We start from the raw sequence: 18,536 nt of genomic DNA, 5'->3' as shown, positions 1-18,536 counted from the left end.
TTCTTACTTCTTTTCTTTATAATAGATGACCTATTTTTATATTCCTGTCTAAAAATAATCTCATCATAATCAATAGATTTGTGTCAGCTTATAACAGATGAAAATACTCTGAGCTCTTTTACTTAGTTGCTTTGTGTATTTTAACTATAGCTGTGTAAAAACAACAGCTACATATTAATATATCAAACCCATGTATATTAGATAAATGTTTTGCATTCCAATAATGTAAGACAGTTTGAATTTTGAAACAGTGTGTTTAAATTGACTCAAAACTCTTAAAATCCCATTTAGAAAGCATTATGTAATATATTATATATATATGTGTGTGTGTATGTATGCATGTATGTATATATCTATATATGTGGACTTTAATTAGGACATAAAGTATTTGTTTTATCTTGAGCTATAGATGCTATTGTGTAAATTAACATACAAACCTGTGTTTGATTGGGATCAGAATTTGAATCTCTAAAAACTAAGTCACAATCCCATCTTAGATGTACTTTATAGAAAATAAGTTCTGAGCATCGGTAGTATTGATGAAGGCTGGAGATCTCAGCTACCACACATTGGGAATTGGCTCATCTAACTGATTTTTCTCTGCTTCTCCAAAAGAAGGATTCTGTAATTTGAAACATTTCTGATTTTTCAGTCTCCTTTACTGATTGTAATTTCTTATGCTGCAAGGCTCTAAAATAATTAGCTATTTACTGGGAGAATAAAAATTCTAATAAAAAGACATTTATTCGAAGGACATGTAAAATTGTCCCAAAATCCTACCCTGTGACTGTTTATGCAGGTCTCCTTTCCTAAGGTGCATAATGAAATCAGGACAGGGGATGCAAATTTTTATTCTGAATAAAATGCTGAGTCATTTATGTAAAAATGGAGACAATTTCAAGGCTATATTCTAAGCAATAACTCAATCCAAACATAACTCAGAGAAAGTATAAAACTATATCTCATAAGCAATGATTGGCACAGTAATTTAAAAGATGAAATTGTCAATTATATTATAACTTCTACACAATATAAAGAGATTTAAAATGCTGTGAGAACTGCTTGACTGTACAATGAATTTCATTCTTCTTTCATCAAATGAAACACTGTATTTGCTTCAAAATATATTTTTTTCATTTTACATTATTCAGAAAGCATTATACATCTCTAGAATATTTTCATCTAACTCTCCCAAAAACATGCTGCCTTATAAGAAATATCATGTTCAAATTATCATCTCAGTAGATGAAGAGATATAATATTTTCTCTTCAGAGATCACATGAGTATGCTGGTTTTTATTCTGAATTCAATATTATTACAGAAAATGTCTAATATGATTCTGATATAGGTTATTTGAATGCTCTTAATCACAATAAATTTTGTCAATCTTCCAGAGAAGGATAAATGTAATAAATATTAGGACCATGTCTTGTATAGGGTTTCCATTGCTGTAAAGAGACACCGTGACCAAGGCAACTCTTACAAAGGACAACATTCTGTAGAGCTGGCTTACAGTTTCAGAGGTTTAGTCCATTACTCCTGTGGCAGCATTCAGGCAGACATGGTGCTGAAGAAGCTGTGAGTACACATCTTGATCTGAAGGCAGCCAAGAGGTAATAGAATTACACACTGAGGGGAGCTTGAGCATATTTATGACCTCAAAGACCATCCCCAGTGACTCACTTCCACCAAGGTCATACCTACTCCAACAATGCCACACCCCCTAATAGCACCACTCCCTATGGGCAAAGCACATGAATCCACGTGGCTCAACTTATTCAAACCACCACAACCCACAAGTAACACAATTAAACATCTTCACATTTTTAGCAACTAAAAATACTCATGTGATGTAAGTGCTCAAAACTTCCTACTTTTCTACAGCCATGTCTACATTTGATTTGACTACTACCTGTAATCCTATGGTCAGATAAGTTTAGATCATTTATAGTGAAAGACCCCCTCCCAGAAAGGGAATTGTACAAGCCCAAGGCCCTCAACTATAGAAATAAAAAGTAAGTTTTTAGATATGTGGGACAAGCTGACCCATCATTTAGACGAAACAGACCAGAAAAGAAAACAAAATGCAGAAACCAGACTAAATTATGGGCACTGCTCCATGGGCCACCTGGCAGGAAAAAGAAAAAGTCCCTGACCCCCCGGAAGCCCTGACCACCATGTACTTTTTGCTAACTCACTGTTATGATTATAGCCAAAATAAGTAACATACACGTATGCCTCATTTACTCCACCAATCACATCCCTGTAACCATGCATCTGCTTCTGTAAGCCTGCTTCTGCTCCCCAATGCCTTATAAAAACCCATCCCTGGTTCTGCTAGGCGCGCCAGTCTTCCAAATTGACTGGGACGCCCACAGATACCTGTGTATCCTGATCAATAAAAATCCTCTTGCTGATTGCAGCCTGTGGACTCGGACTGGTCATTGAGCTTGAGGATCTCCCTCCTGAGGGAAGATTCTCTCTGAGAGTCTTACATATGGGGGCTCGTCCGGGATCGGAGATCCTCTGCCTAGAGACCACCGACCACCCACCGGGAGGTAAGCTGGCCAGTGTTTGTCTTGTCCTGTCTTGTCTTGCTTTGTGACTTGTTCTGTAAATGCTTAGTTACTTGGCTTGGGTCTATACCGTTTGCATTTGGGCGGGCCAGAGAAGGAGCTGACGAGCTCGGACTTCTCCCCCGAAGCCCTGGAAGACGTTCCAAAGGTGTTTAGAGCCCTGTTTTTCGGGGCTCAGCCTGTATCGGAAGGATACGTGGTTTTGAGTTGGAGGAGAGAGGAGAGAGCCAGATCCACTGAAGGATCCGGACCCTCGTCGCCTCTGTCTGAATTTTTGGTTTCAGTTTGACACCAAAGCCGCGCGGTGCGTCTGTCTGTCTGACTGTTGGAATTGTTTGTCTTCTTTGTGTCCTAATTTTCTTTGAATATCTGTGGAAATTGGTTATAGGATGCTTTGTCTTGGTCTTTTTTGTCTGGTTTGTTTTCTGTGGTATTGTCGAGTGTCTTTTTGACTTTTGTTTCGTTTTTGAACTTTGGATAGACACAAAGCTTGTGCTTATTTTTACAATGGCCTTTTTGTCCCAAGAAAGCCTCCTGGCTTAGCTGTGTGACTAAATGCTATTTGTCCTCTTCAGTGGACCTCTATTCTCTAGATTCTCTTGTTTTCTCACCATCCCATTTGAGATGCTTGTTAGTAACTGTTACAGGTCTTCTTTACCACTGAGGAAAGATGGAATCCTACTGGAGGCCAGAAAGAATGTTCCAGACATGGATAGAAGACCCTCACTCCTGACTGTTGACTTGAATACCCCTGAAGGTAGGGAGTGCTCCAGGTCTGCCACCAGGCTCCAAGGGTGGGTCTCTGAGGGGCTGGAAAATGCCCCACCAATCTGGCTAAGATAAGGAAAAGATATAAAGAGAGAAAGTTACAGAAATTTGAAGGGTTAAGCTAAGTTGCTGAGAGTTAGTGTAAGTTGCAGAGAAAGTAAAGTTGAAGTGTAGTTACATAAGTGGACAGCATCTAATAGCTGTAGAGGAAGATGCAGAAGATATGAGAGAGAGACTGAGGAAGAGAAAGAGAAAAGAAGGTAAAAAGAGCAGGAAGCTAAGGAAGAAAAGAGACAAAAGGAAAAAGAAGCTAGAGAGCTAAAGAGGGATAAAAGACAGGAGAGGAATATATACTGGCCACAGTAGTTAGGGAACCTAGGAAGACAGTACCTGGCAACAGAAGAGAATTCCTAGCTAAAGATCAGTGTGCCTATCGCAAGGAAAAAGGACACTGGGTGAGGGGCTGCCCCAGGAAGAACAAGAGGGGCCTCTCCAGCAGCCCGGAAGGCAAGCCTCTTGGTCCTAGAGTGCTGGCTATGCGCTAAGATAGAAGGGAAGCCGGCCCAGTTGTTTTGTGAATACGGGGGCCCAACACTCTGTGCTCCTACGCCCAAATGGGCTAGTGTCAAGCAAAAGACCTTGAGTGCAAGGGGCTACTGGCAACAAATGATACTCATGGACTACCCGAAGAATGGTGGACCTTGGCGTGGGCCGGGTATCCCACTTGTTCCTTGTGATCCCAGACTGCCCCTACGAGTCTAAACACTGCAACCCTGCTCCCGGACCCCGACCTAGACACCCCCCTTCATGACTGTCACCAGGTGCTCACTAAAGCACAGGAGTGGCATAAAGATCGGACTGATCAGCCAACAGATGGGGTAGATGCCATCTGGTTCATAGATGGGAGCAGCTTCTTAGAGAAGAAAAAAGATGGGCTGGGGCAACAGTGGTAGATGGAAACAGAATCATATGGGCTCAGGCCCTACCAGAAGGCACTTCTACTCAGAGAGTAGAGCTTGCTCCCCTCACCAAAGCCCTTGAACTGAGAAAGAGACTTAACATCTCTGTGGACAGCAGCAGAGGGGCCTGCTGACATCTGAGGGCAAGAAAAAAAGAGATTCTGGCTATGTTAAGGGCCCTCCATGACCCAGCCAGGCTGAGGAAGAGACTCTGCTACACCTCAACGAGAAAGAAGATCCTGCTACAATTTTTACAGGCAGAGGCATGGTAAAACAAATGCATCAATAGACTCACTTAGGGGTAAGCAAACTCATCCAGACGTTTTCAAAAACTAAATATTATGTCACAGGTCTCAAGTATCTCTTGGAACAGATACTACACTGATGTATACCATGCCAAAAGGTAACTGTTTTCAGGAAAGTTGACTGTGGTAGGAGGCTCCGTGGGGAACGGCCTGGATACTACTGAGAAGTGGACTTCACAGAGATAAAACCAGGAAAATATGGTTATAAATGTCTCCTAGTGTTTATAGATATCTTTTCAGGAATAGGTAGAAGCTTTCCCCACCAAGCAAGAGACGGCCTCAATAGTCATCAAGAAGATACTAGAAGAAATCTTCCCCCGATTTGGAATGCCCAAGGTAATCTGGTCAGACAACAGCCCTACTTTCGTTGCCAAGGTAAGCCAGGGTATGGCCAAGTATTTAGAGGTTGATTGAAAATTACGTTATATTTACAGACCTCAAAGTTCAGGACAGGTAGAATAAATAAATAAAATTTTAAAAGAGACCCTGACCAAATTGACCATGGAGACTGGCGTAGACTGGGTGACACTCCTTCCCTCTTGCTCTCTTCAGAGCAAGAAATACCCCTTCCAGATTCAGCTTTACCCCCTTTGAGATCTTATATGGGGCCTCAGCTCCCCTGACTATATTAGATGATGTTACTGAACCAACATGTCATAGTAATAATGATTTGTATGCCAGGCTAAAAGACCTACAGGTGATACAGAAAGAAATCTGCTCACAGCTGACAGCAGCCTATGCCCCGGAGACCCCTGAGACATCCCATCAGTTCCAGGTTAGAGACTACAGCTACATACAACGACACGGAGCCCAGACACTCGAGCCTCGCTGGAAAGGACCGTACCTGGTGCTGCTGACCACCCTGACAGCCATCAAGTCTCACCCTCACCAGCCGAGTACTAGCTGTTGGAGCTGAGAGCTGGGACCTAGAGGGACACTCAGATCTTCAAAAAGCTCCCTAGACTTAAGTGATTGGGAGGTTGCTATAATGCTTACTTGAGGAGTGTGTTTTAGAAACAAGAATTTCATGTTTGCCTGTTTGCCCTGGGTTCCCTCGGAATAGGTGTAAGGATAGGCTTGATTTTTATTACAAATGATGTAATATTACATATGTTAGTACTCCTAACACTTCTTGGGACTGTGCCTCAGGGATCACAACCTATATAAGTTTAGAAGTTCTAAAAGACCTTGGTGTATAGGTTCAGATAGTGTCCAGATTAGAATCCTGATGCTAAAGACTTAATAAGACACAGAAGAGAGTTGAGAATTATTTAAGGCTATCTAGGTGCTACAAGGGCAGCACAAGGACATCTGCTGTTGCCCTATAATGCAAGGCTTATAGAGAATTCAAAACTGCCATTGACTCAGATATGAAAAGAGTAAAAAAGACTTTTTAGCTGACCTCCAAGAACACCTAACCTCCCTCTCAGAGGTAGTCCTTCAAAATAGAAAAAGATTAGACCTGATATTCCTTAAAGAAGGAGTATGTGTGCTACACTAAAAGAAGAATGTTGTTTCTATGCAGATCAGACAGGAATAATAAGAGATATAGACTTTCAGTCATTCAAACTTTTGTGATGAGACAACAGTATCAGATGATAAAACAACAAAAAACAGAGGTACCTTAACCAAGTTGAGTGGAAGATTCCACTCAAGGACAAAAAAAGAAAATGGGGGAATGAAAGACCCCCTCCCAGAAAGGGAATTGTACAAGCCCAAGGCCCTCAACTATAGAAATAAAAAGTAAGTTTTTAGATATGTGGGACAAGCTGACCCATCATTTAGACGAAACAGACCAGAAAAGAAAACAAAATGCAGAAACCAGACTAAATTATGGGCACTGCTCCATGGGCCACCTGGCAGGAAAAAGAAAAAGTCCCTGACCCCCCGGAAGCCCTGACCACCATGTACTTTTTGCTAACTCACTGTTATGATTATAGCCAAAATAGGTAACATACACGTATGCCTCATTTACTCCACCAATCACATCCCTGTAACCATGCATCTGCTTCTGTAAGCCTGCTTCTGCTCCCCAATGCCTTATAAAAACCCGTCCCTGGTTCTGCTAGGCGCGCCAGTCTTCCGAATTGACTGGGACGCCCACAGATACCTGTGTATCCTGATCAATAAAAATCCTCTTGCTGATTGCAGCCTGTGGACTCGGACTGGTCATTGGGCTTGAGGATCTCCCTCCTGAGGGAAGATTCTCTCTGAGAGTCTTACAATAGAACTAATTGTAGCAGTAGTTCAAAACCCATAAAAGTATACATGGGGAAGCCTAGTTAGGTTTGCTAGTGATGAACAATTGAATGGATATTGGAATATTAGAATGTTCTGTGCTGTTCCATCTCAGTAGAAATGATGCCCATTATTCTAATAAGATCAATTATTCATAAGAACATATTTTGTGTTAATTGTTCCATTTCTTTAATTCTTTAAGAAAGTGCAACATTATTATATTCTTTGAGGATCTTTAGATTTCTACAAGACTAATCCTTGTGGTTACATTCAATTAAAAATAATCTCATGTATTGTTCCAAGATAACACGATTCCTAATAGCAATTAATTGCTAAAAGGTAGCTGTGGAAGCTGGCATGATAGCTAGGCAGGTACAGGTGTTCCCTGCCACACCTGACAATCTGAGTTTAACCTCTGGGGCCCAGATGGTAATAGGAGGGACCAGAACTGACTCACTCAAAGGCAAATAGCCTTGTGCACAAGCCTGTGCACACAAGTGCATTTACATAAAATAGTAGGACAGATAGATAGATAGATAGATAGATAGATAGATAGATAGATAGATAGATAGATAGATAGATAGATAGATAGATAGAGATAGAGATAGAGATAGAGATAGAGATAGACAGATAATTGAAATTACTTAAAAAGCAGAGTGGACAGGACCCACTGAATACACATTTCTTACCATGAGCAAATTGTGACGGCTGAGAAGTCTTGTCTTTTTAAAGTAGAAACCATAGATAACCTCTTTCCATTCCCTTGTACCTTGGAATGAATGATCTTGTTTGATGAAGCCTGATATCAGGCTCAGTCCTTTATATTTTAAAGACCAAAGTATAACATCCTTAAGATTTCTGTCTTTATCACTTACAGTATGTGTGCGTGTGTGTGTGTGTGTGTGTGTGTGTGTATGAGAGAGAGAGAGAGAGAGAGAGAGAATATGTGTGTATATGTGTGTAGTTTATGTACCCATGTGACTATGAGTGCAGTTGCATACTTAAGATCAGAGGAGGGTATCAGGTATCCTGCTTTGTTACTTTCAGCCCAGTTCATTTTTAGAAAAGAGCTTTCACTGAGTGTGAAGCTAAGCTCGTATCCAGGTTACACGCCTGTGTAGAACCAATTTTTATTTGTGCCTTGGGACATCTTCATGCACAGCACAGCAGTAGTCTTCCTCATCAAGCAGTCTGGCCAGCACTTCGTCATTCGTACTTCTGTCTGAGTGTATTTCTTAGGGAATAGCCCTCTTGTATCTAAATATATATACTTGCCTCCAAGGAACAAATTTAAGGCAAACTGATTTTGGCGTAGATAGAGGAGTGCTGCTAATGTTCTGAACCTAGCTAGAATCTACAATCCAGCATCTATGGCATGTAGGGAGGGCTAGGACATGTTTTAAAGCATTAAAATGGAATGAGAACAAAGACAAGTAAAGAAATTATATCTTATGGAAAAAAATTACCTACAAAAATAATAAATCATTTTCAATTGTAAGATGATACATATTTTAGACTTCAAATTTGTTTTGCCAGCCTATAAATTATTAGCCTTAAGCTGTCAGTTAACCTCCATTCTCCACAGAGATAAATATTAACCCAAATCTTTTTTTTAAAATGAGGACATACTAAAAATTCATTCAAACGTAGTTAATTTAAAATATATTTTGTAACATCATTAAATTGATAAACATCATTCTATAACAATAGTTGTTTTTATTAATAGTAATTACATTTTAAGAACCTCTAAATATATAATTTTAAAAGTAGTTATTGAATTTTTACAGAAACATGTATTTTAAATTTTATTTACTTAAAAACATTTTTATATTTTATTGTATTTTGGTTTTTTGATACAAAATCTCATGTAGCCCAAGCTAGCCTAAAACTCATTATGTAGCCAAAGCTAGACTTAAACTGTGCATTATTCTGCTTTCACCTCTCAAATGTTGGGATTCCAGATTTGTGCCACTGTTCCAACATTTTAAAACACTTCAACACATTTTAAGTATCTTTGAAGTATTTTTGAACAACAAATTTCAGAAACCTGAGATAACTGTGTTCAGGGAATTGTATAATTTTCAATACTAACTTTTATCCATTTTCTTATTTGTAAATTAGTTGTTATTCTAATACAAGAATATCTGCATAAGACATATTTGCAATACCACCTATTGTGAAGTGGAAAGGCTGGCCAATCAGGCTTTATTTAGACTTTATTTCCCATTTATTCATTTATTTAAGAATTGTGTGTAAAAGTACATGCGACCATATGTGAATGAGTGCTTGACTATATGTCCCCACACCTGTGCATGGGGTATGTATATGTTTATAAATGCATATTTGCATATATGGGAGCACACCTGTGGAGGAGGCAATGGGCCCAAGTTCTTTATCACTTTCCATCATATTGAACTCAGGGTTCTGATTCAATCAAGAGAACCTTCCTGAAATAAAACTGTTCCAAAATACGTTTTCCATTTATTAGTTTCATAAGCACTGCATTTTGGATAGAAACTCTTTTTTAACAATGAGAAGTTTATAAAATATCAGATACATATCTAACTTGTCTTTAAAATATCTTTCAATATACTGATAAGCATCACTAAATGTATTAAATGTAGGTATATCCATTGGAGCTGAGCGCCCCACAGTCAGTCTCTCTACTTGCCCGGTTCTCTATTTATGTAATCGACTCCATTTGCTACAAGAAGCTTCTTTGATGAGGGGTGAGGGCTATGCTTATCAGTGAGTATACAGATAAGTCTTTATAATGCAGTTATAATTCACATTTGTTTGGGAAAGTGGCAAGAGTTGATTCACCTCTAGAACAATTTGTAGTTGGCTAGCTTTATGGTGTCAGTCAAGAATGTCTTTCTACTGAGTGGATCATAAGCCCAATTAGACAGTTATTTATTACACCTAAGATGTGGGTGCCACTATTGTATCTTTGGTGGTCTTTCCATGCTGACCATTGTTATGGTTTGTAGATGTCACAACCGTATGACTGTTGACTGATTCCGATCATTAGTAACTTGGTTAGCCGCTTCTAGTACTATCAGAGTCAGAAATCACGTAGGAGGCTTCCAGTTCACATCCATCTCAACTCCTCTAACATCTGTTTCCAAAGTACCATGTACATCCTCAGAAATATAGACTAAGCTTCACATTCAATAAAATAATCAAGGAAAATAGCAATAGACTATACTATTGTAGGAATCTCTTGGATTGCCCTGACCAATAACTGGAAAGGAGATTTCTCATAACAGGTACTGGTGTTTTTTAATAGAGAGTTTATGGGTCTTGAAGAGAGCATTAGCCCCTCATGTGGCATAACTTATGTGTATGTGTGGGTGTATGTGTGTGTGTGTGTGTGTGTGTGTGTTTATACAAATTACTCACATTAAATGCATTAATGTTATGGCTTATGCTTTATATGCCAATAAAATGCTTAAATTTTTCTTTTCTTATTATATTTTTATTGTTTAAAACAATTTTGGGAGCTGGAGAGATGGCTCAATGGTTAAGAGCACTGACTGCTCTTCCAGAGGTCCTGAGTTGAATTCCCAGCAACCACATGGTGGCTCATAACCATCTGTAATGTGATCTGATGCCCTCTTCTGGTGTGTCTGACAGCTACATAAAATAAATAAATCTTTAAAAAAAACAAACAATTTTGACTTTAAATGTATTTTTATCATTTCCCCTCCCCCAAGTCCTTCCAGGTTCTCTCTTTCTTCTTACCCACCCAACTTTAAGTTTTTTCTCAAGAAACAAACAAAAGCAAAATACAAGGCTAAAAATGCCCCAAAATCAAGAAAACAAAATTGAACAGCACCACCAACCCCAAATCCACCAAATTTCAATCAAATAAAAGCACACAGAAAGCTATGGAGTCTATTGCTTATTGGTCAACTACTCCTGAACACGAGGCCCACCGTAGAGTGCTTGATATATCCAGTATCACTACATTGGAGAAAACTGATTTTCCAGCAGGTATACATGACAGTTCCGTTTAGCTTTACCCTGGTGAGTATGTTTGCATACTGTCAGTCAGTCTAGTCAGTTCATATGGGCTTTGATAGTTGATTTAGAGGACCTTTCTTTCTCGGTGTCCTCCATTTTTTTTCTGATTTTTACATTCTTTTCACCCCCTTCTTGTGCCGAGTTCCCAAAGCGGTAGAGGGACAGGTTTGACGGCGATATCTTATTTAGGGCTGAGTGTTCACGCCTCTCACACACTGCGTCATTTCTGCCTGTGCTCCTATCTGCTGCAAAAGGAAGCTTCTCTGAAGATGGATGAAATAGGGACTGATCTATGAGTACAGCAAGATATCACTAGGAATCCTTTTATCATTACATTCTTTTTCCTTTTTCAGAGCAATATTGTTTGGTTTTTGCCTTGGGTCCCTGGGCTATTTAGTCTCAGGTTCCTGCGTTGAGTATGGGTTTTATCTCATGGAGTAGGCTTAAGTCAAATCAGTTAGTGGTTGGTGACTCCTATAAGCTCTCTGCCACCATTGATCTACAGTATTTTGCAGGTAGTACATTGCTGCAGATAAAGGATTTATGGCTGGCTTGGTTTTTGCATTTCTCTTTGGATAGTATACAAGAGTGCCTATCTCTTCCAAAGCCACTGAATTGTAGAACTTATGGCTCTATGTAGATACTATTTTGATATTCCCATCAAAGGAGATGTTTTCATGGAGTTCTGTAGGGGTTGTGTTCAGTAATAGGACCTTACTGTCCATTTATGGGAGAAGCCTATGCTCTCGTCTACAGCCCGTGTTGTCTGGAGATCCCCATGGGTCTCCTTTGGACAACAACTCAATTAGATGTAACCCAGTCCTAATTTCTAAATCATAAGCAAATGTTCTGTAAGCCATTCCAAGCAAATTAGTAAAATCTGAAGAAGGCATTGGGGAATCTCAAAAGCCCTGGTCTGGGGCCTGGCAGTGAAGTGGGAGTCAGTCTGAGGGACAGACTTCTCAGCCTATGGATACTGGCATTACTTCCTGGACTGATCTCGTCAGAGCTATACTGGGCTAGAGGTCACCCTGATGGTGGGTGTCATTCCGAGCTGATGGCTTGCTTGGTGGCAATTTGTAGTGTGGTGTGAGAACAGAGGAAAAGTAAAACATTTATTTTGTCCTGATCTGCAGTTATGGAAGCAGCCTCGCTGAGCCTGTGTAAGATCCCATCTTAGATTTTAGGTCTCAGAATGATCCCCACTTTGCACAAAACATTTTCATTCTGTCCAAGTGGACAAACCTGTATTACAAGTATTTAGAATTGCTGCATTGGTTAGAGACAGGAACACTGTTCTTCCTGAGAATCATCACTATTCAAGATACTGCAAAGGACCTAGAAGACAAGCTTAAGCAACAGGAAAGCAGGAGTAGGCCTACTGACCATAAAAGGCAAGAAGTTTCTCAAAGCCTCAACTAATGATGCATAGTCAGATAGCCTAGCTAAGGTCACACAAAATGCTACCGTCTGTATGACCCTACCACCCCCCAAATCCTACGTGGTGATCATGGCACCTGATTTTCTTCTATTGTGATCTGCCGAATCAGCAGCCAGTGTTATTCTTTCTACCAAAAACAAATCCCTTTGTGAAGTTTCTTGTGTTCCATATGAATAAACCTATCCGGAGATGGTAGTTTAAAATATTCCTTATAGTTGGTTAACTCTTTAAATGGAGGGAAATGCATAGTTAGAATGGCTGAGTCAGACTACGGACATGAAAAAATGTAAATCATGTTGGTTTTTACCCCTCTGAACCGTGTGAATTGGTTTCCTCGTAGCAGCCTGCTGCTGTGATAAGAGACCTATTCTTTTTTTTTTATAAAGTTCACACTTTATTTGCTAAATGGTGCACTTGAGAATAGTGACTACATTACCACAAATAGTACTCATCTTACCCCACAGACCACTCTTCCCAATTACTTGAGCACAGATTTGAATTAAGAAGCTTAATGAACAGAAACTACTATATATAGCACCCGTTGTCACAGAGCATGAAGACTGCACATGGATATTGAGAATTACCAAGCAGTCTTGGCCTGCGAGTGCCTTCAAAAAGACTCTGTCAATCAAGTTTCTCAGTTTCTCCCAAGAATTTCTGCAATGCCAATGAATAAGGCAAGCAAGATTTCCTCGGAATCCTGTTCTCTCTGAGTGGTTCATGATGTTTATTTCCATAGACCTTAAGTGCCTATTTTCTCTAGCCAACCCTGTCCTATAATCTCACTGTAATTATTAATAGTGTTTTTGCTTCAAAACTGGTTGATAGATTACACCCCTATCCCATGTATAAATCATCTTCACAAAGACTGAGGGAGAAGCTACTGAGCGATGATGATGTAGAAATGAGGATGGTACCACTGCCCATCCATCAGAGCCCCAGAGAAACAAGAGAACATTAGACCTTCGAATAGCACCTTTAGCTTGTGCCCCACTAAGCAAGAGTTTTGAGTACTAGAAAATGCAGAAGAGAAGGTACTTTACAGCCCTAAGTAGCCCCATGGAGAATAGGGACACCGTTCAGCTTGCAGCGTAACTATGGCCTTCTAATTTTCTTAACTCAACTGCCCCTTGCCTGTCCCACCAGTGGGCATCCCTGCTGGCAACCTTAATGCTCTGCTATAACATTCACCCACACTTGGACTTTACTTTCGATGTTAATGGCTGCCATAGCTATTAAGTTCTTCAAAAGAACATCACAAATCAACATGATGGTCTTTTAGGGAAGTGAAGGGTTCTCAGTGTTCCTCAATTAGCCTCTTTCTACTTCCCGCTTGCTTTAGCCTTGTCTCTCTAGAGCCAAGGGGAGGACTACACACACAAGTGGTCACTTTTGAGGACAGATGCATAGCCATATTTTATTTATATGGGTGAAACTTTCAGAGAGGTAAAGCCTACCTTGATCTGCTGTGTTGTCCCCCCTTCTAAGGAGTAACTGATCATAGCCTGCTTGCTCATTCTGTTCTCTTCTGTCTCCTTCCCTTCTAAGCTCCCTCCTCTACATCTTTTCTCTGTCAGGGTACGGAAGAGGCTTCGACACATTCATATGCTCCAGAATTTATTCTCTGTGCTATTTTTAAAGGGTCTGTCTGCTACTCTCTTGTGCTAAGACTCATATGCCCTGCGTTTGTCTGTGAAGGTCTGGGTGACCTAGGCCACCTGTGGTGCAGGCATGGTGGTAAACATATTCATCCCCTCTAACTGTGTTCCACTACCGCGTTATCACTGTGTGGTAGACTTTAGGACTCCAGGCTAAATGTTTTATTTGCTTCTTTTCAGTTGGTTTCATAGCAACCTCATGATGTAGTTTTATTCTCGTGGCAGGGGATGAATGTTGCCTAGTGTGAAGTCACTTGAGCTTGCTGAAGACTAGGAAAAAGAAAGCCTCTCCCTTAACTTTTTGGGTAATATTATCTGAATTTCTGAAAGAGTGCTGTTTTCTCGATACATCTTTTCTCCTCTATATTAAGTTCCAGAAATTCACAAAGAGCAACAACGACTGAGAAATGGCTCTTTTTGTTTTGTTTTGTTTTCATTCTGGGTAACTTGCCAAGTTACCTGATTATGCACACTGCCTTCTTGTTGTTTTTCTTTTATTTTGTTGCCAAGATTTATTTTCTTTGTATGTATATAAATGGTTTTGTGTGCATGCATGCTTGTACACCACATGTGTTCAGTGTCCATGTGGGCAAGAGGAGGGCACCCCCTCCCACTTGAACTAGAATTATGGTTGTGAGCAACCATGTGGGTGCTGGGAGATGAGCCTATGTCCTCTCCATGAGCAACAAGTGCTCTTAACTGCTGAGCTATCTCTCTAGCCACTTCATTTTTTTTAAATGAAGTAGGTGTTATTGAAGGAAACAGGAACCATCCCTCGGGATGGGAGGGACGATCTATAGCTTCTTTCACCAAATGCCTACCTTTACCTCAAGCACTTTCTGGGCTGCACGTTCCGAGAGCCCCTCTGGCCTTCCATCTTCTTTCTGATCTCCCTTTCTTCTTCCTGAATCCCTCCCTCCCCTCTCCCATTACTTCATCTTCTCTGTCCAGATGGTCCTTGGCCTGGAGATAAGGAAGGCAGCTGATGGTGTTTGGCCACTTTTCGTGGATGGCTGCATTTGACATGTGATGGTGCTACCTCTTTCCCTCCCACCTCTTCTCTAAGTCCCTGCAAACCACTCACACTGACACAATTCTGTGGACAGACAGATGATGCCTGATGGTCTCTTCACCCCAGAATGTCTATTAAATGGATCTTACTCAGTGTGTACATGTTTTCAAAGAATTAGTTAGAGAATGGAAATACCTAGTTCATTCTTATGACAAGCACAGGGAGAGGAAGAGGCTGCAGGAAGAAAACAATTGAATATACTGAGACACAAGGCATTCATCCGTGGGCTACTTCTCTCTCCTTTCTGATGCTTTTTATCATGTTCCCACTTAATGCATAAGGCTTTTTTTTTAATCCCTCACAATTGGCTAACAAGTTAGTACTATCTGCCTTTATTTTATGTTCACTTACTATCTTCTGGCAAGTAAATTTCTGAAGTTGACGGAAGGGAATATAAACTAACTTTCGATGTAGAAATGACCCGATGTCCTCTAGGTAGCCAGTGGTCATACTGCTTTGCCAATTTGACCTATCATGTAATGATAATTTTCCCCTAAGGGACCTTGCATAGGTCTGTAAATTTTCCACTAGTAGACCTCTTTCAACTACACACTAATGGACTACTCTGAGTGTTCATGCATTCAATATCTTTATCAACATTTTGATATGGGTGAAGATATCTGTATGGACTGAGTTAGGGGTGTAACTCATCATCAAACACTTGTCTCTCATATGTGAGGGCTTGATTCATTCCCCAGTACCACAAGAATAAAACTATAGCTTAGTTATCATTAAAGAGATAGAACACATTCCATATTGAATGTTCTTGTGAATATGAAACCAAATCCTAAAGTGTCATTTATCCAATTGGGTTAGATATTAGACAGTAGTTATTTGTGTGGATTTACCAGCATACCACATCTTTCAACTATGTTTTCATTAAACTTATACCTATTTGGCACAATGGACTGGCACGGCAGGTTTCAGAATGCTGTAACTACCCCCTACAGTATATCTGTGTACCTGATACTCCACCAGCAATAAAGAAACAGGGTTTGAGATGATAAAGACAAGGGAGAATTTTTACCCAAGTGATATGTTGAAATTAGTCCATTTAAAAGAATAGATTGCCTCATTTCCAAGAATTAGAAAACTATTTGGTAAGAGCAGAGAGAGTGAGGAGACTGCACGTGGCTTCCCCTTTCACAGCCATGACAGTACATTGAGCTCCATAGAGACAGCCCCAGGGCAAGTGAGAGCTGGACGGGCACTGGTCAACTCTGTGCCTTCTGGAAAAAAGTCAACTAAATATGGGCAAAGGAGAACCTTAAGAAGCCGAGAGGCAAAATGTCCTCCTATGCATTCTTTGTGCAAGCCTGCTGGAAGGAGCACAAGAAGAAGCAGCCAGATGTTTCTGTCAACTTCTCAGAGTTCTCCAAGAAGTGTTCAGAGAGGTGGAAGACCATGTCTACTAAAGAGAAGGGGAAATTTGAAAACATAGGAAAGGCTGACAAGGCTCATTACATCCCTGCTCCATAAAAGGAAACCAAGAAGAAGTTCAAGGACCCCAGTGCACCCGAGTCCTCCTTCGGCCTTCTTGTTCTGTTCTAGGTACCACTCAAAAACCAAAGGCGAGCATCCTGACTTATCCATTGGTGATGTTGCAAAGAAACTAGGACTGATGTGGAACAACACTGCAGAGGATGACAAGCAACCTATTAAGAAGAAGGCTTTTAAGCTGAAGGAGAAATTCGAAAAGGATATTGCCTACAGAGCTTAAGGAAAACAATGCAGGGAAAAGGGAAGTGGTCAAGGCTAAAAGGAGCAAGAAAAAGAAAGTAGAGGAAGATGATGAGGAGGATGAAGAGGATGAGGAAAAGGAAAAGAGGATGATGAAAATAAAGAAGATGGTGATGATGAATCAGTTGGTTCTAGTGCAGTTTTTTCTTGTCTATAAAACATTTACCTCCCCCCAACCCCTGTATACAACTCACTCCTTTTGAAGAAAAGATTGAAATGTCAGGCTGTGTGAGATTTGTTTTTAAACTGTACAGTGTCTTTTGTTGTATAGTTAACACACTACTAAATGTGTCTTTAGATAGCCCTGTTCTGGTGGTATTTGTTAAGTCACTAACCTTGCCTGGAGAGTTGTAAATTGACATGGAAATTTAAAGCAAATTCTTGTTGGTTCACAGCACAAATCAGTTACATATGGACACAGTAGTTTGGTGGGAGGGTGTTTGGGGGAGGGTTCTTTTCCATTTTCAGTTGTTTCTGATGAAGCTTGTATGTAAATAATTGTTCTGTTAACTGAATACCACTCTTTAATTGCAAAAATAGGAAAGAGAAGAAAGAAATGCAGCTCTTCTCTTGACATTCTGAATGCATCTAAGTAAATACATTTTTTTTATTTAAAGGAAAGTATTTGGTAGAACAAACATTATTAAAACTAAGATAGCCATTTGAAAGTAAGCTACATTAAAAACAAAAGTGGCGAATGTGCCATTTAATTTAAATCAATGGTTTGTTAGTGAGGTTTTACTATCAACCGTGCTTTTGTAAGTACTTATACCTGTCACACACATAGAAAAGAAGCATCCTGCATAAGGGACTTGTGTTCTACCTCTAATCCAATAAGTTGTACTTGACTGTTCTCTGAGTTTGCCTGAATATAATGTACTTGTCTTATATAAAATTTCTCTAATTTCTAGGTCCTACCTTCAGAGTTTCTGATCCTTTAGGGCTGGCTGAGGATCTACTTGGTACTGCAGATGTTGGGGAAATCTCAGATGGGTGCTGAGAAATACCAGTCTCACGAATTCCATGTTATAATCACTGCCTTGAGGAACCATATTTAGAGAGAGAGAGAGAGAGAGAGAGAGAGAGAGAGAGAGAGCGCTTTCACTCCCACCCAGCACCTATACCAATTAGTTGAATCCATAGTACATATTTCACACTAGAGCTGACGTGTGGCCTCTGTCACAAAGTGATATAGAACGTCGGCATTATCACATATTGCAAACCATCCTGACACTGAGAAATATCAGTGTGTCATCAAAATGACACAGACACAATAAATGGAATAAATGTTTATCTGGGGAAAAAAAGTTATGGGCATTTAATTTGCTGTGTTGATTCCTTCCTTTACATTAAAATTTTAAGTTTGTTTTTGTAGCTCTGAAATTCTATTTCTGTTCTTTACAAAAGAGGATGTAGAAGCTCAGAGATCTCCACAGTTGCCCCATTCAATGCTCGCTGTACAATTACTATCACAATTAGAATTTATTTTACGCTGATAGGACACTTCCAATCCAAATGTAGAAAGGTTCTTTAAAGTATGGTAGATAATTCACAATGGTTTCCATTTCTCCAGGCTCCAGGCCTATTTCTATAGATCCACCCTCTTACATCATAGCCATTTTTAATACGTTTGAACCTCTTAAAATTGTGAATCTGCTAAGAATGATCAGTGATTTCTATCTGTTCTCAACACTGAAGGACTAATACAATCAAGACTTATTTAAATTCTTGAGGGGAAGGTTAAAATTTAAA

At 39.9% G+C, this 18,536-nt stretch overlaps 1 long non-coding RNA gene and 1 pseudogene across 1 annotated transcript; both read left to right on the top strand.

The window, feature by feature from the left end:
* Window positions 1-2,455: 2,455 nt before the first annotated feature.
* LOC134480394 (uncharacterized) lies at window positions 2,456-6,759 on the top strand. Its single transcript, XR_010054821.1, has 2 exons — window positions 2,456-2,559; window positions 5,291-6,759. It is a non-coding gene; the product is annotated as an uncharacterized LOC134480394 (long non-coding RNA).
* Window positions 6,760-16,294: 9,535 nt separating this feature from the next.
* Window positions 16,295-16,941, top strand: LOC134480272 (high mobility group protein B1-like; annotated as a pseudogene).
* The last annotated feature ends 1,595 nt before the right edge of the window (window positions 16,942-18,536 follow it).

Source organism: Rattus norvegicus, chromosome 9, assembly GCF_036323735.1.
Source record: "Rattus norvegicus strain BN/NHsdMcwi chromosome 9, GRCr8, whole genome shotgun sequence".
NCBI lineage: Eukaryota > Metazoa > Chordata > Mammalia > Rodentia > Muridae > Rattus > Rattus norvegicus.
Note: the sequence above shows the minus strand (reverse complement) of the source record. Positions and strands in the feature narration are given on the sequence as shown.